The sequence below is a fragment of the Haemaphysalis longicornis genome, unplaced genomic scaffold (genome assembly GCF_048455015.1).
Source record: "Haemaphysalis longicornis isolate Haplotype H1 unplaced genomic scaffold, Haemaphysalis longicornis Haplotype H1 scaffold_6, whole genome shotgun sequence".
NCBI classification, from domain to species: Eukaryota; Metazoa; Arthropoda; class Arachnida; order Ixodida; family Ixodidae; genus Haemaphysalis; species Haemaphysalis longicornis.
Window position 1 is genome coordinate 116,960,757 of NW_027526407.1, and position 19,130 is coordinate 116,979,886.

A 19,130-nucleotide genomic window follows, 5' to 3' on the forward strand; every position below is an offset into this window, starting at 1 on the left:
AAAGAAAGGATGCCTCGCGGAGCAACGAAACAATCAACAGCAGCCAACCAACTAAGCCACTTGCTGAAGAAGAAGAGACACGCATGTCGGCGCGAAAAAGAGCTCGGTGGCAGCGGGACTAGGGCGTTCCTTTTAGTGAGGCACAAGTTCGCCTTTTATTAAATCTGTTTGTCTTTTTACCACCAACGTCATCTTCTTGAGTTTGTGCCACGCTACACTGGTGAAGGTGCGGGGTATCTTCAACTCCATGCTTTCCACTTCTCCTGCTTCGCGAGCATCAAGCCCCAAGCATCAAACCTATCTACACCCCGGTTCATCGCAGCAGCCGTCGACTGCTAGGCCTCGCTCCTGAGCTCTCCACTCTTCCCGAGAAGAAAGCGTCGGCTCGTCACGTTCGTCAAGAACCACCGATGGAACGAGCGCAAGCTTCACATGTGACTTTCCACCCACAAGTGACTTTCGAACATCCTCGAGAGCCTGAAATCTTTCATGGTGACTTGTTCGAAGACTTGAAGGACTGGATCAATCAGTTCGAGCGCGTCGCTTCGTTCAATCAGTGGAACGAGGTTCAAAAACTGCAACAGGTGTACTTTTCTTTGGATCACGATGCGAGAACATGGGTTGAAAATCGAAAAGGGTCTTTGCGAACATGGGAAGAATTTTGCCAGGAGCTACGGGAAACATTCTCCAGCACGGACCCGCGAGAGCACGCACAACGGCTTCTTGAATCGCGCATTCAGAAACCGAATGAGAGTGTGATCATGTTCTCCGAGCACATGGAGCGCCTGTTTCGGAAGGCGGACCCCGACATGTCTGAACCCAAGAAGTTGTGCTACCTAATGCATGGCGTTAAGGAGCAGCAATTCGCCGTGCTTGTACGGAACCTTCCGCGGACTGTACGCGAATTTGTAAAGGAAGCTACGGCCATCGAACGACCACTGAAGGACCGATGCCGCCAGTACGATCACTCAAGCAACGCATCGTTGGTGAATACTGCTGTTCTGTCTGCCGTCAACGAGAGCGCCCAGCGTGACCTCGTCCGCTCGATCGTACGCGAAGAACTCCAGAAACATAATGTCCGTCCCAACCAGCCAGTTCGAGTTTCTGTTGCGGAGGTCGTACGAGAGGAAATCCGCCAGGCACTTGCACTGCCCGAACAGTAACCGGAAGAACCACAAGTGAACTACGCGAATGTCTTAGCTCGCCCACAGTCCGAGCCACATGTGAGCTACGCGAATGTATTCGCTCGCCCACAGTTTCACAGGTCAACGGCACCACGTCGACAGCCAGTTGCTGGACCAGGGCTTCGGCCCGAGCCCAGACCCCATCTTCAGGTACGCAAGACGGACGTGTGGCGTACTGCTGACAACCGGCCGCTGTGTTACCACTGCTCTGAAGCAGATCACGTCTACCGTCGCTGCCCGTACCGAGAAATTGGACTTCCCGGTTTTTCGCCATCTGCTCCGCGCCCCGCTTTGGTGAACGACCTCCACAAATTGAAGATTATCCTGCGACGAGATCAGCTGCCAGGCTTCAGCCGCGTTCACCATCACCGGGTTGTGCAAACAGCAAACCCAACGATCATCGAAGCCGTCAAGACGTGCCTACGAAAAGGTCCCCAAGTTCGGGGAGATGGGGAAACTAAAAGCGGCAACCTCAGGAGGCAAGGTTGCTAAGGACGACAGCTACCAAGCCCCTCTAACGACCCAGACGAACGATCCGACAAGGTTGACGTGTGAGGAAAGTGGCGACGACGTGGTGACCTGCGGTCCAACGGCGCTGACAACCGAAGAAAGTGCCGATGACGTCGTCAGTGCTGAACGGCCTCTTTTTGTCGACGGGCACGAAGTGACTGCTTTGGTGGACACTGGTACGGACTTTTCTATAATTAGTCAACGTCTCGCGGCACGCTTACGAAAAGTTAAAACCCCGTGGACCAGACCTCCCCTACGTTCGGCTGGTGGACATCTAATGGAGCCCGTTGGAAAATGCACTGCCAGAGTTCGTATCGACGCTTCAGATTTTGCTACCTCGTTCATCATTCTGCCGCAGTGTTGCAAAGACCTCATATTAGGCATGGACTTCCTGGGGGAACACAGAGCGGTAATAGACCTCTGCGAGCGTTCCGTCACATTTTCGACTTGCTGTGTACCTTCAGAACTCAATGAGGACCTATGCTCGGCTTTGCGGTTTATCGATGACGGGGTTACTTTGCCACCCCGATCATGGGCCCTTGTATCTGTCAAGTGCGACTCACCATGCTGCGGGGATGGCATAGCAGAGCCGAATAGCACTCTTTTTACAAACCTTGGAGTCGGCATTTCTCGGGGTATAGTGCACCTAAATGATTATTGCACCGCGATCTTACTTACAAACTTTGGACATGAGCGACAGCAAATCCCGAAAGGTACCGCCGTGGCAAGCTTTCAGAACATCGCTGACTCCGCAGAATGTCTCGTGTTGCACACAGAAACATCAGACACTGAGCGCTCGCCCCCCACTCTCGATATTTCTCCAGACCTGCCGCCCGAGAAACAGCAAGGGCTTCTCCAGTTATTGCTGGAATTTCAAGATTGCTTTTCTTCGACAACGAGGGTTCGCCAGACAGCGCTAACAAAGCACCGCATCATTACCGACGACAACCAAGGGACCATTCATCAGAATCCTTACCGTGTCTTCGCGAAATAACGCGATGCCATACATCAGCAGGTGCAACAAATGCTCGAGGACGATGTTATTCAGCCATCTCAAAGCCCGTGGTCGTCACCTGTGGTCCTAGTGCGGAAGAAAGATGGCACTCTACGCTTTTGCGTTGACTAGCGAAAGCTGAATGAAGTCACAAAAAAGGATGTGTATCCGCTCCCGCGAATTGACGACTCTCTGGAGAGACTGCGCAATGCGCGCTACTTTTCGTCGATGGACCTAAGAAGTGGTTATTGGCAGATAGAAGTCGATGAGCGGGATCGTGAAAAAACTGCCTTCGTGACACCAGATGGACTTTATGAGTTTAAAGTTCTCCGCTTTGGATTGTGTTCCGCTCCGGCAACATTTCAGAGGATGATGGACACTGTTTTGACCGGCTTGAAATGGCAAACGTGTTGAGTATACCTCGATGACGTTGTCCCGTTTTCCGAAACCTTTGACGAGCACTTGAAACGGCTGACTTCTGTCCTTCGGGCCACCCGTTCCTCTGGACTCTCTTTGAAGCCTGGGAAATGCCATTTTGGCTACGAGGAGCTCCGTTTTCTTGGCCATGTTGTTAGCCGCAAAGGGGTCCGACCTGACCCTGACAAAACTGCAGCCGGCGCTGACTTCCCTGTGCCTACAGATAAGAAGTCCGTGCGCCGCTTCTTGGGCCTGTGCTCCTACTACCGACGTTTATCACTTTTTATCACTTATACGCACTAATGTTCCGTCACGGGTGCTTTCCTCAAAGCGTAGAACTAGTAAGCCCTGGATGAACAGCAGCCTCAAGGCCTTGATTATTCGGAGGCACCGCGTATATCGAAAGTACCGCTAGACACCACAACGCGAGCTATATCAAACGTTAAAAGAACTAAACAAGAGTGTCGCTAAACAGATGCGCTGTGCTGAACTTGAGCATCTGGGTCACCTAACTGATAGGATCAAAAATAACCCAAAAGAAGTATGGAAGTACGTTAAGAGCAAGCAGGCTGTGAAGGAAACGATTCCAGGTGTTATATATGACCTCAACGTCAACGCAGACCTAAAGGGTAAAGCTGAGGGATTCAATTTTTATTTTCAGTCTGTTTTCCCCCAATCAGTTTGCCTACCCAGCGGCCCTCAGTTAGTCAGAAAATATTCAGAAATGATGGAAATATGTTTTACTGAACGTGGAGTCTTAGCTCTGCTACAAAAAATTAAGGTAAATGCGGTACCTGGTCCTGATGCTTTTCCTAATTATGTTTTTAAAAACTGTGCTGTCTCAATTGAACCATTTCTAGTCTTGTTCTTCGAAAAATCAACGGCGCTTGGCTGTTTACCTGACGACTGGAAAAGTGCCAACGTTGCCCCTAACTTGAAAGCTGGAGACAAAACGCGAACAAAAAATTACAACCGATCTCGCTAACTTGTGTAATATGTAAATGGATGGAACACCTTATCTATACCAATTTAGTCTTCCATCTTCAACATAATAACTTTTTCTGCACTACGCAACACGTTTTCAGAAAAGAGTTGTCCTGCGATACCCAACTAATTGAATTTAGTCATGATATAGCTGCCTCGATCAACAATGGATGCCAAGTGGGCTGTGTATTTTAGATTTTCAGAAAGCCTTTGATTCTATATCACACAATTTATTATTACTTAAGCTGTCTGCTCTAAATATCCCTCCCTCTTTGCTGAAGTGGCTTGAAGCGTATCTTGTTGGTAGAAAACAGCGGGTTGTTCTCGAGGGAGTGAATTCATCTGAAGTCGATGTGTTATCAGGGGACTCCAAGGGATCTGTTCTGGGACCACTTCTTTTTTTTATATTTATAAATGACATAAGACAACAAGTATCCAGTCGAATACGCATATATGCAGATGACTGCTGCATATATCGTGATGTCACGTCTGCTCGAGATTCTGCTCAACTACAAAGTGATCTAAATGCTGTTATCATGGTGCACCACATGGAACATGACACTCAACTTTTCAAAATGTAATACCGTTCGCTTCACAAACAAAAAGAACATTCTAAATACGAACTACTTTCTAGGAGACAATCGTTTGGAAGTTGTGTCTAAATATAAGTACCTAGGCGTTTTCTTTGCGAGCAACCTATCCTGGAACGACCACATTGAATACGTCGGTGCCAAAGCGAGCCGTGTATTGAACTTCCTAAGACGTAACTTCAAACAGGCCCCACCTAAACTAAAGGAAATGATCTATCTTTCTAACGTTCGTTCAATTTTAGTGTACGGTTGTGTGGCTTGGGATCCAGACACTAAAATATGTACTAATAAGCTAGAAAGAATTCAGAAACGAGCAGCGCGATTTGTGTCTGGTAACTATGATTTCACTAACCGCTCTCCGTGCATTCGCGAACATTTGGGTTGGCCTCTCCTGCAGGACAGACGCAAATTCTTAAGATTAAATCTATTTCATAATATTTATATTGGTAGCACTGGTTTAAATAAAGATGTGTACATTAAAGATCCCACTTAAGTATCCTCTCGCCTAGATCAGTCCCGCAAAGTTCGCGAATACCGATGTCGTATAAATACTTACAAAAACTCTTTCTTCCCGAAAACCACACACGAATGGAACAACCTACCAGAATATCCACCCCGCCACCATCATTTCAAAATGCTCTATTAGAATTTTTGTTGAAATGAAAGATGCCAATTTCTGTCTGCATTTCTGTTTGTGTTTTACTTTTCCTTGATTGCCTCGTGTTCGCAAGAATGTGTACACGCTGTATAAGCTGAGCATGCTTGCTTGTTTTGTTATCGGTATTCATACCCTGTATCAAATTTCAAGTTTGATGTCTCCTCCCCCCTACTGTAATGCCCAAATTCGGCGCTGTAGGTGCTCGAATAAATAAATAAATAAATAAATAAATAAATAAATAAATAAATAAATACAGATAAGAAGTCCGTGCTCCGCTTCTTGGGCCTGTGCTGTTGCTACCGACGTTTTATGCAGCCCTTTTCGGACACTGCTGCCCCACTGACCCAACTAACACGAAATGACTCGAGTTTTGCTTGGGCTGAAGAACAGCAAGCGGCTTTTGACGAGCTCAAGCAACGGCTACAAGCTCCACCTGTGCTCCCGCATTTTGATCAAAATGCCGACACGATGGTCCACACAGACGCAAGCAACGTCGGAGTCGAGCAATTCTCGTACAACGGCAAGACGGTGCTGAAAGGATTATCGCTTTCGCGAGCAGGGCCCTTTCCCGCGCAGAGTCGAACTACTCCGCCACCGAAAAAGAATGCTTGCTGTTGTGTGGGCTGTAATGAAGTTCCGCCGTTACCTTTATGACCGGCCATTTCAGGTCGTTAGCGACCACCACTCGCTGTGCTGGTTGACAAACCTCAGGAACCCATCGGGACGTCTTGCGCGCTGGAGCTTACGGCTTCAGGAGTTTGACGTGACTATTGTATACAAATCCGGCCGGCTACATTCGGATGCCGACTGTCTTTGCCGGGCACCAGTGGAAGCAGCGGACACTAACTACGAGGACGATGACGTGTTGTTCGGGGCCGTAGACATCATCGCAATATCCGAGAAGCAGCGGCAAGATCCAGAACTGCGCCTATTGATTGACTATCTGGAAGGGCACACATCGGTCGTACCAGAAGATTTTGCAAGAAGCTTGCCGTGCTTTTTGTTACGCAGTAGCGTTTTCTACAAGAGGAACTTCGCCTCTAGCGGCAAAGAATACCTGCTGGTAATGCCCACAAGTCTCCGCGACGAAGTACGGCTGGCCTGCCATGATGAGCCAACTGCTGGCCACCTTGGCTACGCCCGAACACTGGCGAGAGTAAAACAAAAGTATTACTGGCCAAAGCTTTCAGCGGCTGTTAAGCAGTACGTAAGGACGCGTCGGGACTGCGAGCGCCGAAAATCGCCTCCCGGCCGCCCTCCCGGCTTGCTACAACCCCTTCAGATTCCAGCAGCACCATTGGAGCAGGTTGGCATGGACCTTTTGGGCCCGGTTCACACTTCGTCGTCGGGGAACCGATGGATAATCGTAGCCACCGACTACCTCACCCGCTATGCCGAGACGAGAGCTCTACCTCGAGGGACAGCTGTAGAGGTGGCCCACTTCTTTCTGGAGAATATAGTCCTTCATCATGGTGCCCCAGCCATCGTCATCACGGATAGGGGAACGGCATTCATGGCCCAACTTGTCCGAACATTATTTACGCTCAGCGGTACTTCGCACAGCAGAACTTATGCTTACCATCCGCAAACTAATGGAATGACCGAGCGGATGAACAACACAACCGCCGACATGCTGTGCATGTATGTAGACGTCGAGCACAAGACGTTGGACGCCATTTTGCCGTATGTAACGTTCGCATACAATACGGCACCGCAGGAAACGACGCGAATGACTCCATTTCGCATTGTATCTACGGTCGTGACGTAGATACAATACTAGACGCTAGCCCGTGTCCGCATCAGGGACGAACAGCACCGCGACGCAAGCCACTACAATCTGCGCCGCAGGCACACGGAATTCCAGCAAGGTGATGAAGTTTGCGTATGGACACCTGTCAGACGCCGCGGGGTCTCCAAAAACGTATTGAGAAGATACTTCGGACCTTGCAAAGTGTTGAGACGACTAAGCGACGTTACGTACGAGGTCGTACCATCCATCCATATTTTCCCGGCCCGTCGCCAGCCTCGACCAGAAACGGTTCATCTAGTGCGCATGATGCCTACTATACTAGGTAGCATTCTGCAATTACGCCCAAAGGTACCTGACACAAATACTCCCTTTTGCGCATCGAGACTATACGCCATTAGGGAGGGGGGCTAATGTCACTGTGGAAGAACGTCCAGGGAGGCAAGGCAGGAGGCCGTCGTCAATAAAAAGCACATATATTTACGGTATGTCCAAGGAACCGTCTAAAAAGCGTCCATCTTGTAGCCGCACCTGGTCGTCTTCGTCTTTTTCGTCTGTGTGCTTGCTGAGCTGAGTGCGAGCTTCTTCGTCTTTTATGAAAGTTCCAACATCTTCCCGCCCCACAAGAGTTTGTTTGAGTGGTGATGTTGTTGGTCAATTTCCCGTTCGTGTCCAGCCTGTGTACGATTTCGTTCTTTTTCCGTATCTTCGGTCTTCGCTTCCTTCTGCACTTTGCCTTTCTTCTAACCTTTGATCTGTGTTTTTCCATAATGGCTACGTCAAGGGATGAGTTACAGGCATAACGTTTCCGGTAGTCAAGAATGCCCACTGGCTTCACGTGTAGTTTCAGTGACGTCTTGCATGTGCACTTAACACAATGTCCTCCAAGTTTCTTCCACAACGTACCAAAACGTCTTCCAGGTTTCTTTAATTTCCGAATTCGTTTAGTGGCCTGGGTTATCGTCGACTTCATCATGATCGCGGCAGCGTCCTTCTTTGATCTCTTCCTCGAGATGTGCGGCATTTTACAGTAGCCCTTTGGGCGATGCGAAGGTGCTTGATCGCCGTTAAGTGGTCCGAGTTATCACGAAGAGCGCGTTTAGGCAGTTCGTATTTTGTGGCACTTCCATCGTGTGGTTGTAGCTGCTGCACTTTTGTCTCGGTTGTAGGGCTCCCAGAGTGGACACTCTTTTCCCAGCCTCACACTTCCGAATCCTGGTCACGTCTGTCTCAGTGATGACTGTGCATAATTGTCTACTGTAGTTGTCTCTGCCTTAGTAAGTAGTCCGCCAGCATCCAGATTCTCATGTTCTCTTTTGTGAATGTCTTTCTGCACCCAGTCTGCACCATACCTTGTGTCCACAGGGAGGGTAGCATGAACCTCTGGCGCGTTGGATTCGCCGTTAATGCCTTCCGAATCCAGACCGTCCTCGTCATTCACGACATCCTCTTTCGGTTCTGATGAAGCTGATTTCGGTAGCTGAATGACTTCATGACTTTCTCTTCGTTGCGGATATAGTGAATGCAGTACCATGGCATATCCAGGTCTGTGCGAAGGGGGCAAAGTTGTCTGGCGTATTTCTTGCGAGTCCTCAAACAAGTCGTTCAGAGTGGCGCATGAGGTCGCTGATGCAAGTGAAGCAATCATGTTTGGAGATCCTTGGGGTCTAACAACGGTTATTGGAATTCCCATCGATGACGAAGCAATTTGTGGGTCAAGAGTTCCGTTATTCTTTCCGTGTCCCTTGCTTTCACTTGCACTCTTCGATTCGTCTATTGGTAGGCGTTGCTTTCTGTTTTGATTTTCTAGAAATGACTCCTGAGGGGGGCCTCCGTTTCGTCCATTAAGTCTTCGTTGAAGTGAGTCAATTATTCTGTGAGCCTGTTCGACAGACTCCAGAGCCTCGTTGTGTTGGCCGTCAATTGTGGCTCCGTAAGCCAGAGCTTCCAGCTTCTCACTAATTCCAGCAAGTCGGTCGGCGCTATGCTGGAGCCTGGCAGACGACACGGCGGCCTCGACGTCCTTGGTTTGCTCCAGACTTGCAATTATTTCGCTGATGAGCTGCCGGTTGAAGTTGAGAAGGCTTTTCTGAACAATCCGGAGCCGGTTCCGCTGTCTCGACGCCTCCTCCTCGCTTCGGGGTGAGCATGGCGGTCGAAGAATTGAATTCCGCTGCATGGCTCACCTCATCGGGTCGCTGGACGTCCGGGGTTCCGGCACAATGTGGAAGAACGTCCAGGGAGGCAAGGGAGGAGGCCGTCGTCAATAAAAAGCACATATATTTACATTATGTCCAAGGAACCGTATAAAAAGCGTCCATCTTGTAGCCGCACCTGGTCGTCTTCGTCTTTTTCGTCTGTGTGCTTGCTGAGCTGGGTGCGAGCTTCTTCGTCTTTCATGAAAGTTCCAACAGTCACGGCATGGCCTGTTGCACGCGCCCGGCCACAAAGAACAAACAAAGAAAGGATGCCTCGCGGAGCAACCAACCAATCAACAGCGGCCAACCAACTAAGCCACGTGCAGAAGAAGAAGAAGGGACACGCGTGGCGGCGCGAGAGAGAGCTCTGTGGCAGCGGGACTAGGGCGTTCCTTTTAGTGAGGCACAAGTTCGCCTTTTAATAAATCTGTTTGCCTACCTACAATAACAATCGTGTGGACCCCGGGACACGCCTCACTCTCTGGGAATGAAGCAGCACTTGCTGCAGCCCGCGAGCTTCACTTCAGGGCGTTCCCTACAGGGCCAGGCGGCTCGGACTCTACGACGGCCACTATCCATCCTCTTCCACCCTGCTTCACCTACATCTTATCCCACTACTGCCACGCTCACCGAAAATATCCTCCGCCCCACCCTACCCTGTCCGTCGAAGAATCACGAATCTGGCGCAGACTACAAACTGGCACATACTATAACTCCACCATCCTCTCCCACATCTCCCCCTCACGCTTCGAGTACAACTGCCCGGACTGTCAAGTTCCAGCCACCACTGCCCACCTCGTCTTCCTGTGCCCTCAACACCCTGTTCCTCTCCCTTCCCCTACCCCCGAGCAGTGGGAATGCGCGTTGACCAGCTAGGACCCGCAGGAGCAGCTCAGCCTTATCCAGCGGGCCACGCGAGCAGCGGCGGCGCGCGGCCTCCTGAACTGAGGACGCCACCCACCGTTTTTTTTCTCAATAAACGTTTGGCCTCCTCCTCCTCCGCCTCCTCCTTTTACTACCAACGTCATCTTCTTGAGTTTGTGTCACGCTACAATATCGTGTCTTCAGTCTGCAACCGCATTCGTGGCTCTATCCCAGGCATTCAGTCGCTCTCTGTCAGCTTAGATGGCTGCCATGTCTAACTGCGCCTCTCAAGTCCATCATATACCCTGAGTAGCACAAAGATTCCTTCTCTTTCGGTTCTACCAAACGAGCCTACCAAAAGCATGTCATTTCGTCCTGCCCAGACATTCCGGCATCAAGGAGAACTAATACTTTCCTTCACAACATATAATCCTTCCAAGAATTGGGGCTGCAATATTTCTTTACTCCCCTTGAGCAAGCAGCCCTCATCCAGCCGGCTCAAGTTACCGATCTCTCAAATCATCTGCATCCCCGCTGCTTAGATGACTGAGTGGTGCAGTCACCAAAACATTTGCGACAGGTAAAGCTTTACTCTTCCTTTTCCCACTACTTCTACTCCCTTTGTTGAGACAACGCTTTACAATGCCGGAGGTGTCCATGGGCGCTGCAAGGTGGAGGTATAGCTTTTTTTGCTGGCACTCTACGCCGCTGAGGACACCGGCTCGCCTGCGACATGCGCCCCTTAGCACACCGCGCTCAGCATTGTTCACTGCGGGCTACAAGCGGTAATGCTCGAATTAAACCACATTGAAGAGTGCTATCCGGCGCAAAACTACCGCGGCTGGACCATTGGTTTACATTCGCCCTGGAGAGGATCGGTGGCAAACTCGATTCACCCTCGTTGACAAACCATGTGCCACCTCCTTGAAACGCTCGATACACAACGAAAAGCATTTCTGTGGAGCTGCATGGTTCTCAGGACATGCTGTGGCATCGAAATGAGGCAGCCCGGACGTCGAGAGGGACGAAGAAAGCATCATTTCCTACACTTTAGCCGCCGTTCCTCTCTCCCCGCCGCCACCCACACCCGCCTTACCCGGCGCGTGGCAGAGCTGCTGCCAAGCAAGAGGGCGGGAGAAAGCTCCACTGTGGGATACCCCACGACCCACAAGTACTGCCAGAAAAACTTCACAAACGTTCCCAAGTCCCATTACAAAAGATCAGAGCCGGGATGCTCTCCAGAATACGTTTTTCGAAAGTGGCTAGCATACGACGCCCGCCACTCAACTCAGTGAACCCCAGTGCACTACACTGAAACTTCCACCATGGCCTAATCCTCATGCAACGCACCGACGAGGCCCACAATGCATGCTCAGGAAATGCAAGGGGCTCGCGCTGAGGATAAGAGCTCATCTTTCACGACTATCGCCACCCTCGAAGTGTGGACCTCACCTCCCCTGGCCCAACCGCATGAAAAGGAAGCGGCCATGTCACTGGCGATCTTTGTGAGTAGTACCACAAGGGTAGCAAAGGAATGTAAATGCTCCCACCTCGTCTCTCCCGCGTTCTCTAACCATGATGTGACCTTGTTCTCCCATACAAAATAACGAATAATAAGGATGCTACAGGATAAAATTCGTCAACAGTGCACACTAACAGCGACCATTGACAACGAAGATAGAAGCCACGCCTCTGCCGTCTACACCTCAAAATTACGCACAAACAGAAAACCTGCAGCCACGTGCTACGCGGCACGGTAAAAACGGAGATGGGCTTCCCCCTCCTTGTGTGACGATATGGATAATGGGCCTCACCCTGTACGGCGCGGTAGCTACATTTGTTCTATGTGAAAAAAGTCCCGTTATAGTTACTCGAGACGGGTTGTAGGGAGCCGCTCTAGTTCCAAAGTACGAGCAGTAGTCAGCCAAACAGATCCCTTTAGAGCAGTCCAGACGCTCACGCATGCTAAAGTGAGCCCTTGGCTGGAATTTAACCGTTCATTAGTTCCAACCCATCGTATATTGAGTAGCTGTAGAGTAGATGCACGTCCACTTCCAGAGCAGAAGGCAGGGGGCTGTCGGTTACTCTTACTTCGTCTCCTGACCAACAATGTAGCACTACAAATCCTGCAGTATCCTTTTCCTGGCCAGTCTCAGCAGGAAACGAAAATATTTCTCTGAAAACCCCCCCACGCCATGCGCCACTGGACCTGCTTTAGTTTGAATTTAACAAATTTTAGATAGCAGCTGTCAGAGGGCGTCACTGCTGAGTGGTAACTCAATTGGAAATTAGAAATGCCACGCCGAACCTGTACAAGCCATTGCCAGCGTTGACTTTTATCCATCCGTATGGTGGCGCCCCACACAAGATATGCTGCACCCTCAACTTAAAAAAAATACTCATTGTTAAAAGCAAGCATCCGACCATCAGCCGGAAGGGACGTTCGAGCTATACGTGGCGAAAACTGTTGGGTACTAATTTTCTCTTAGTTTTTTCTTTATTTGACTGGACTCCTAAAGAAAATTCCTACATTCGGCGTATAGGTTGTCACAAAAGTTATGTTTGCTAGCTGTACACCTACAAAATCAATCCAATAGTCCAATTTCTAAATCGTTGATCTAAATGCATCCAAGCGGAAGGCGTCAGGGAAAAATAAAAGGTAAGAAGAGGCCGACATTTTCTTCGAATTTGTGACTACCTTGCCTGATGTACGCTCCTAATATTCGCTAAAGAGGTCACGGCCGGGCTGCCTAAATTCCGCGCTTGTTTTGTTGCCAATCGGAACAATGTTTTACGCCTGTGCCGTTGGTTAACGAGCAGGCGAAAGTAAAGCGGTGCGTAGAAATTTAGGCCGCTTATGACACGTGGGAAAATGCCCCTTTCAAATCCACAGTTCCACGCACTATCCAGTAATTTATGGACGCGTCCGAATGAATCGCTTTATCGGCCATAATAAACGTTTGTGTCAACTTCATTTAAGGACCTGATATTTCAATAAGTTTTATTTTCGTTTGCCTACCTGCTAACGGAAAATTTTCTTAATTTGTGTTTGTACAGCACCGTTCTTCCGAGCTCACACAGTTACTTCGTCTACAACGGCCCTCTTTTGCTACCTTGGCATCAAGGCTCCCAGAACCGAGGCCATCGCTAAGCTATCGCAGGATAATATGGTTTGGAAATCAGGGGCTCGTTAGGAAATACAGAAAGAAATGCCGGCAGTCTACAACAACAAAGAGGGTAAGGTAAAGTAGTAGCATGAGTAGCATAAGAGTAAAGGGTAAAGTAGCATAAGAGGGTTTTCCGCCAGTTACCCGCTCATGACAGGCTGTTGACGTTCGAGTCACGCACCGGAGGTTGAAAATAAGGCCCCCTTCTCCCGTGTAGTCTGAGTGGCGCTGGCTATAACCCTCAAGCGTCAGATACCGATGTAGTAAATATAAATACCCCAGAAAGTGAAGGAGAACACACTCGTCTAGATTGGCGAATTGGTGAGGCATTCGAGATCTAATCGAAAGGCGTGGGTTCGGCGCGTGTTTTTCTTTCCTTCTCACGTAAATTATTAAAAAAAAATAATAGAACGTCACTAACTGTAAAAAAATAGTCCAACCATTTCCCTATGGCTTCTTTGGTGTTGTAGACTGCCGGCATTTCTTTGTATATATATATATATATGTATATATATATATATGTATATATATATATATATATGTATATATATATATATATATAGCGAATCAGAACAGGAAATGAGGGACTCGTTGAAAATAACACAGAAATAAGGGTTGGCAGTCGAGAAAACCTCGGAAAGCAAGGGGGAGGATGTGGTAGATCATTGAAACAAATTAAGAATTTGGAAAGAAAGAAAGAAAGTGAAGAAAAAATGCCCGCCAGGTGGGATCCGAACCCACGATCTCCAGAATACCGGTCTGGTGCAAGGGTTCGAATTCGTAGGTCGTGGGTTCGGATCCCACCTGGCGGGCATTTTTTCTTCACGTTCTTTCTTTCTTTCCAAATTCTTAATCCGTTTCAATGATCTACCACATCCTCCCCCTTGCTTTCCGAGGTTTTCTCGACTGCCAACCCTTATTTCTGTGTTATATATATATATATATATATAGTTAGGAAATGAGGGGCTCGTTAGGAAATACAGAAAGAAATGCGGGCAGTCTACAACGCCAAAGAAGGCACAGGGGAATGGTTGGACTATATATAGTCCAACCATTCCCCTCTGCCTTCTTTGGCGTTGTAGACTGCCCGAATTTCTTTCTGTATATATATATATATATATATATATAGGGAGGAAGATGAAGAAGAAGAAAGGTGACGGAGCTTTTACTGCGCTCTTGTTTCTCGCCTTTTATTAAGCGGAATGGGTGCGACAAGGGGCTCTGAACTACGCCCAGTAAGTCTCCTCATGTTTCCTTCCGCACCTTCTTCTGCACCTTCATGTTTCCGTCCGCACCTGACCTTCCGCACCTCGTCTGGTCTTGCCCGGGCCTTGCCGTGCTTCGCGCCCAACACCGCACGGCGTGGGTTCACTCCTACAAAGAGTGGATTCGGCCCTCTTGGCGTGTCAAGGACACCTTGACAGCTCTCTGGAGCTTTGTCTGTGCGGAGTCGATGGCTGGACATTACTAGCGTCCTTCCTCCCCTCCCCCTTCCCCGGCGGCTTCGGGCCATCCTTTCTTAATAAAGTTTTCTTCCTATATATATATATATATATATATATATATATATATATATATATATATATATAAGAGAAGAAAAACTTCGAACAAGGTAAAAGCACGATTGTGGCCTACGTTTCAGCAAAGAGAACTTGCTTTCCTCAGGGCAATCTCTCGCCTGGCAGGCAGGGTTTATATAGGGGTAGGACCCCAGGTGAAAGGAGAGGGAAAGATGGAAGGGAAATTGAGCAAGCTGATTGGTTTCGGAGTGTGTCGGGGGAGAGATTGAGGGGCCAAGAAGGTTGTCTAGTTTAAGCCGCGAAGTAGACCACACGGAAGTCAGCTGGTGGCTGATATTCGTGGAATTTTTGGACAGAAAGGATGAGAGGGTGCTTATTGACCCGCCGCAGGGTATAGGGAAAGGATCTCAGAACCGCCGGAAGCAGACCAGGCGGTGAGGGTGGGGTCCTTATCAGAAACTATCTGCAAGCCTCAGGTCAAAAGAAAAGAATGAGACGGAAGAAAACTAACTAGGTCAAGAAAAAAAAAGGAGAAAAAAAACAGGGAGGGAAACCACATAAATCCACACACAAAAGAAAAAGCAGTGACCGGGCAACTGAAATGGCACGTGTCACCCACGGCAACATTCCAGGAACAGGCCTGTCCTGAAACTCAAATACGAAAAGATAAAGTTAGAGTGACGTACAAGTCCACGTGGAGTAAAAAAAAAATAAAATAAAAAAAGGAGAAATTAAATAAATAAAATTGAATTCCAAAAGCAAGGTTGGAGGCATAAAATGCCTAATGCTGTATTCACCGGCATTAGGCATTTTCGTGCATATACCTCATCCAAAGACTATGACCGCTCACTCTGCTCTGTACCTGGTCACCTAATTTCTTTTTCCTTTTTTTTCATTCCTTAGCGTCTAGCCTAATACTCGCCCTCATGCCTCCAACCTTGCTTTTGGAATTCAATTTTGTTTATTTAATTTCTCCTTTTTTTATTTTATTTTTTTTTTACTCCACGTGGACTTGTACGTCACTCTAATTTTATCTTTTCGTTTTTGAGTTTCAGGACAGGCCTGTTCCTGGAATGTTGCCGTGGGTGACACGTGCCATTTCAGTTGCCCGGTCACTGCTTTTTCTTTTGTGTGTGGATTTATGTGGTTTCCCTCCCTGTTTTTTTTTCTCCTTTTTTTCTTTTTTTCTTGACCTAGTTAGTTTTCTTCCGTCTCATTCTTTTCTTTTGACCTGAGGCTTGCAGATAGTTTCTGATAAGGACCCCACCCTCACCGCCTGGTCTGCTTCCGGCGGTTCTGAGATCCTTTCCCTATACCCTGCGGCGGGTCAATAAGCACCCTCTCATCCTTTCTGTCCCAAAATTCCACGAATATCAGCCACCAGCTGACTTCCGTGTGATCTACTTCGCGGCTTAAACTAGACAACCTTCTTGGCCCCTCAATCTATCCCCCGACTCACTCCGAAACCAATCAGCTTGCTCAATTTCCCTTCCATCTTTCCCTCTCCTTTCACCTGGGGTCCTACCCCTATATAAACCCTGCCTGCCAGGCGAGAGATTGCCCTGAGGAAAGCAAGTTCTCTTTGCTGAAACGTAGGCCACAATCGTGCTTTTACCTTGTTCGAAGTTTTTCTTCTCTTGTGTTCTCTACCATCTTCAAAGTTCTACTACTCCCGATATATATATATATATATATATATATATATATATATATATATATACCATCATCATCAGCCTATGTACACCCACTGCAGGGCAGAGGCCTCTCCCATTATTCTCCAATTGCCTCGGTGCTGTGCCAACTGTGACTAATTTATCCCCGCGAACTTCTTAATCTCATCTGCCCATCTAACATTCTGCCGCTTCCTGAAACGCTTGCCTTCTCTAGGGATCCACTCTATTACCCTCAATGACCAGTGGTTATCTTGCCTTTGCATTACATGCCTTGCCCACGTCCATTTTTTCTTCTTAATCTCTACTAATATGTCCTAACGCGTGTTTGTTCCCTGACCCACTCCGCTCTCTTCTTGTCCCGTAATGTTACACCTATCATTTTACGCTCCATTGCCCGCTGAGTCGTTCTCAATTTAAGTTGAACCCTCATAGTGAGCCTCCAAGTTTCTGCCCCGTAGGTGAGTACCGGTAAGATGCAGCTGTCAAACATTTTCTTCTTCAGCGACAATGGTAGGCTGCTATTCATTATCTGAGAATGTCTGCCATATGCACCCCACCCCATTCTGATCCTTCTGTCTCTGCCTCATGGTTGGCATCTGGGGTCACAACTTGGCCTAAGTAGATATATTCGCTTACCACTTCCACTGCCTCGCAAGCTATCTCAAACCGCTGTGCTGTCCCGAGGTTATTGATCATTACTTTAGTTTTCTGCATATTATTTTCAGGCCCACGGTTCTACTCTGTTCGCCCAGTGCGGAAAGCATGCTTTGCAGTTCGTCCCCCGAGTTACTGAGCAAGGCAACGTCATTAGCAAATTTGAGGTTACTGAGGTATTCTCCATTAACCCTTACTCCCACCTGTTCCCAATCCAACGTTCTGAATACTTCTTTTAAGCATGCTGTAAATAACATTGGAGAGATGGTGTCTCCTTGTCTGACACCCTTCCTTATGGGTATTTACTGCTCTCTTATGGAGGATGATGGTAGCTGTGGACCCATTTTATATATCCTCTAGTATCATTACATAATGCTGATCTACCCCCTGGTTCCGTAATGCCTGAATGACTGCTAGGGTTTCGACAGAGTCAAACGCTTACTCATAATCTATGAAGGCTCTATATAGGGGTTCAGTATATTCAGCGCACTTCTCTATCACTTGATTGATCGTGTAAATATGGTCCATTGTTGAATAACCTTTACAGAACCCTGCTTGTTCTTTAGGTTGACTGAAATCTAAGGTTGCAGAAATGCTGTTAGCGATTACCTTGGTAAGTACCTTGTAGACGACTGACAGTAAGCAAATCGGGCTGTAATTTTCCAAGTGCTTCATGTCGCCTTTCTTATGGATTACGATGATGTTCGCGTTCTTCCAATATTCCGGTACCATTGCGGTCATTAGGCATTGCGTATACAGGTTTGCCAGTTTTTCAAGTACAATTTCTCCGCCATCCTTCAAGAGGTCTGCTGTTATCTGATCCTGATCAGGTGCTTTGTCCCCTTTCATTTCTTTCAAAGCCTTCCTTACTTCTTCGGTCGTTACTGGTGGGATGTCTATCTCGTCTGAGCTACTGTCTCGTTCGGCATTATTCTGGATGTCCCGGCTACTGTACAGATCCCTGTAGAACTCCTCGGCCACTGTGACTATTTTATCCCTATTTGTGATGACATTGCCTTGCTTATCTTTAAGTGCATACATTTGATTTTTCCCCACGCCAAGACGCTTCTTCACAGCTTTCCCGCTACCTCCGTTCTTTACAGCGTAATCGATCCTCTCCATATTATACTTCCGTATGTCAGCTGTCTTACGCGTATTGATTAACTTCGAAAGATCCGCTAGTTCTATTCTGTCAGCTGCGGTAGAGATTGTCATGGTTTGCCGTTTCCTAATTCGATCTTTCGTCTCCTGTGAATGTTTGCCAGTATCCTGTCTAGCCGTAGTGCTCCCGACTTCCACTGCACACTCCGTGATAATACGTGTAAGGTTGGCGCTGGCTTCCTGTGTCGTAGGCTCGGCTTCCTCGGTAAGAGCTGAATATCGGTTCTGCAGCGCTATCCTGAATTCTTCTACTTTACGTCTTACTGTTAGCTCATTTATCGGCTTCTTTCGTACTAGCTTGTTGCGATCCCTCCTCAAATCTAGCCTAATTCGAGATCTTACCATACGGTGGTCACTGCACCTTACCCTTCCGAGTACTTCCACATCCTGCACTACGCCAGGGTTATCGCATAATATGAGGTCTATTTAATATTTATGCTCCCCATTCGGGCTCCTCCAGGTCCACTTCCGACTCTCCCGTTTACAGAAGAAGGTATTCATTATGCGTAAGTTATTCCGTTCTGCAAACTCAACTAGTAGGTCCCCCCTGCTATTTGTATAGCCCAGACCACAGTTCCCAACTGCCTTGTCTCCAGCCTGATTCTTGCCTGCTTTAGCATTGAAGTCCCCCATAACTACGGTATACTGTGTTTTTACTTTAGCCATTGCCGATTCCACATCTTCATAGAAGCGTTCCACTACTTGGTCGTCGTGGCTGGATGTGGGCGCGTAGCCCTGCACCACCTTGAGCTTGTACCTCTTATTGAGCCTAATTACAAGACCTGCTGCCCTTTCTTTAATGCTATAGT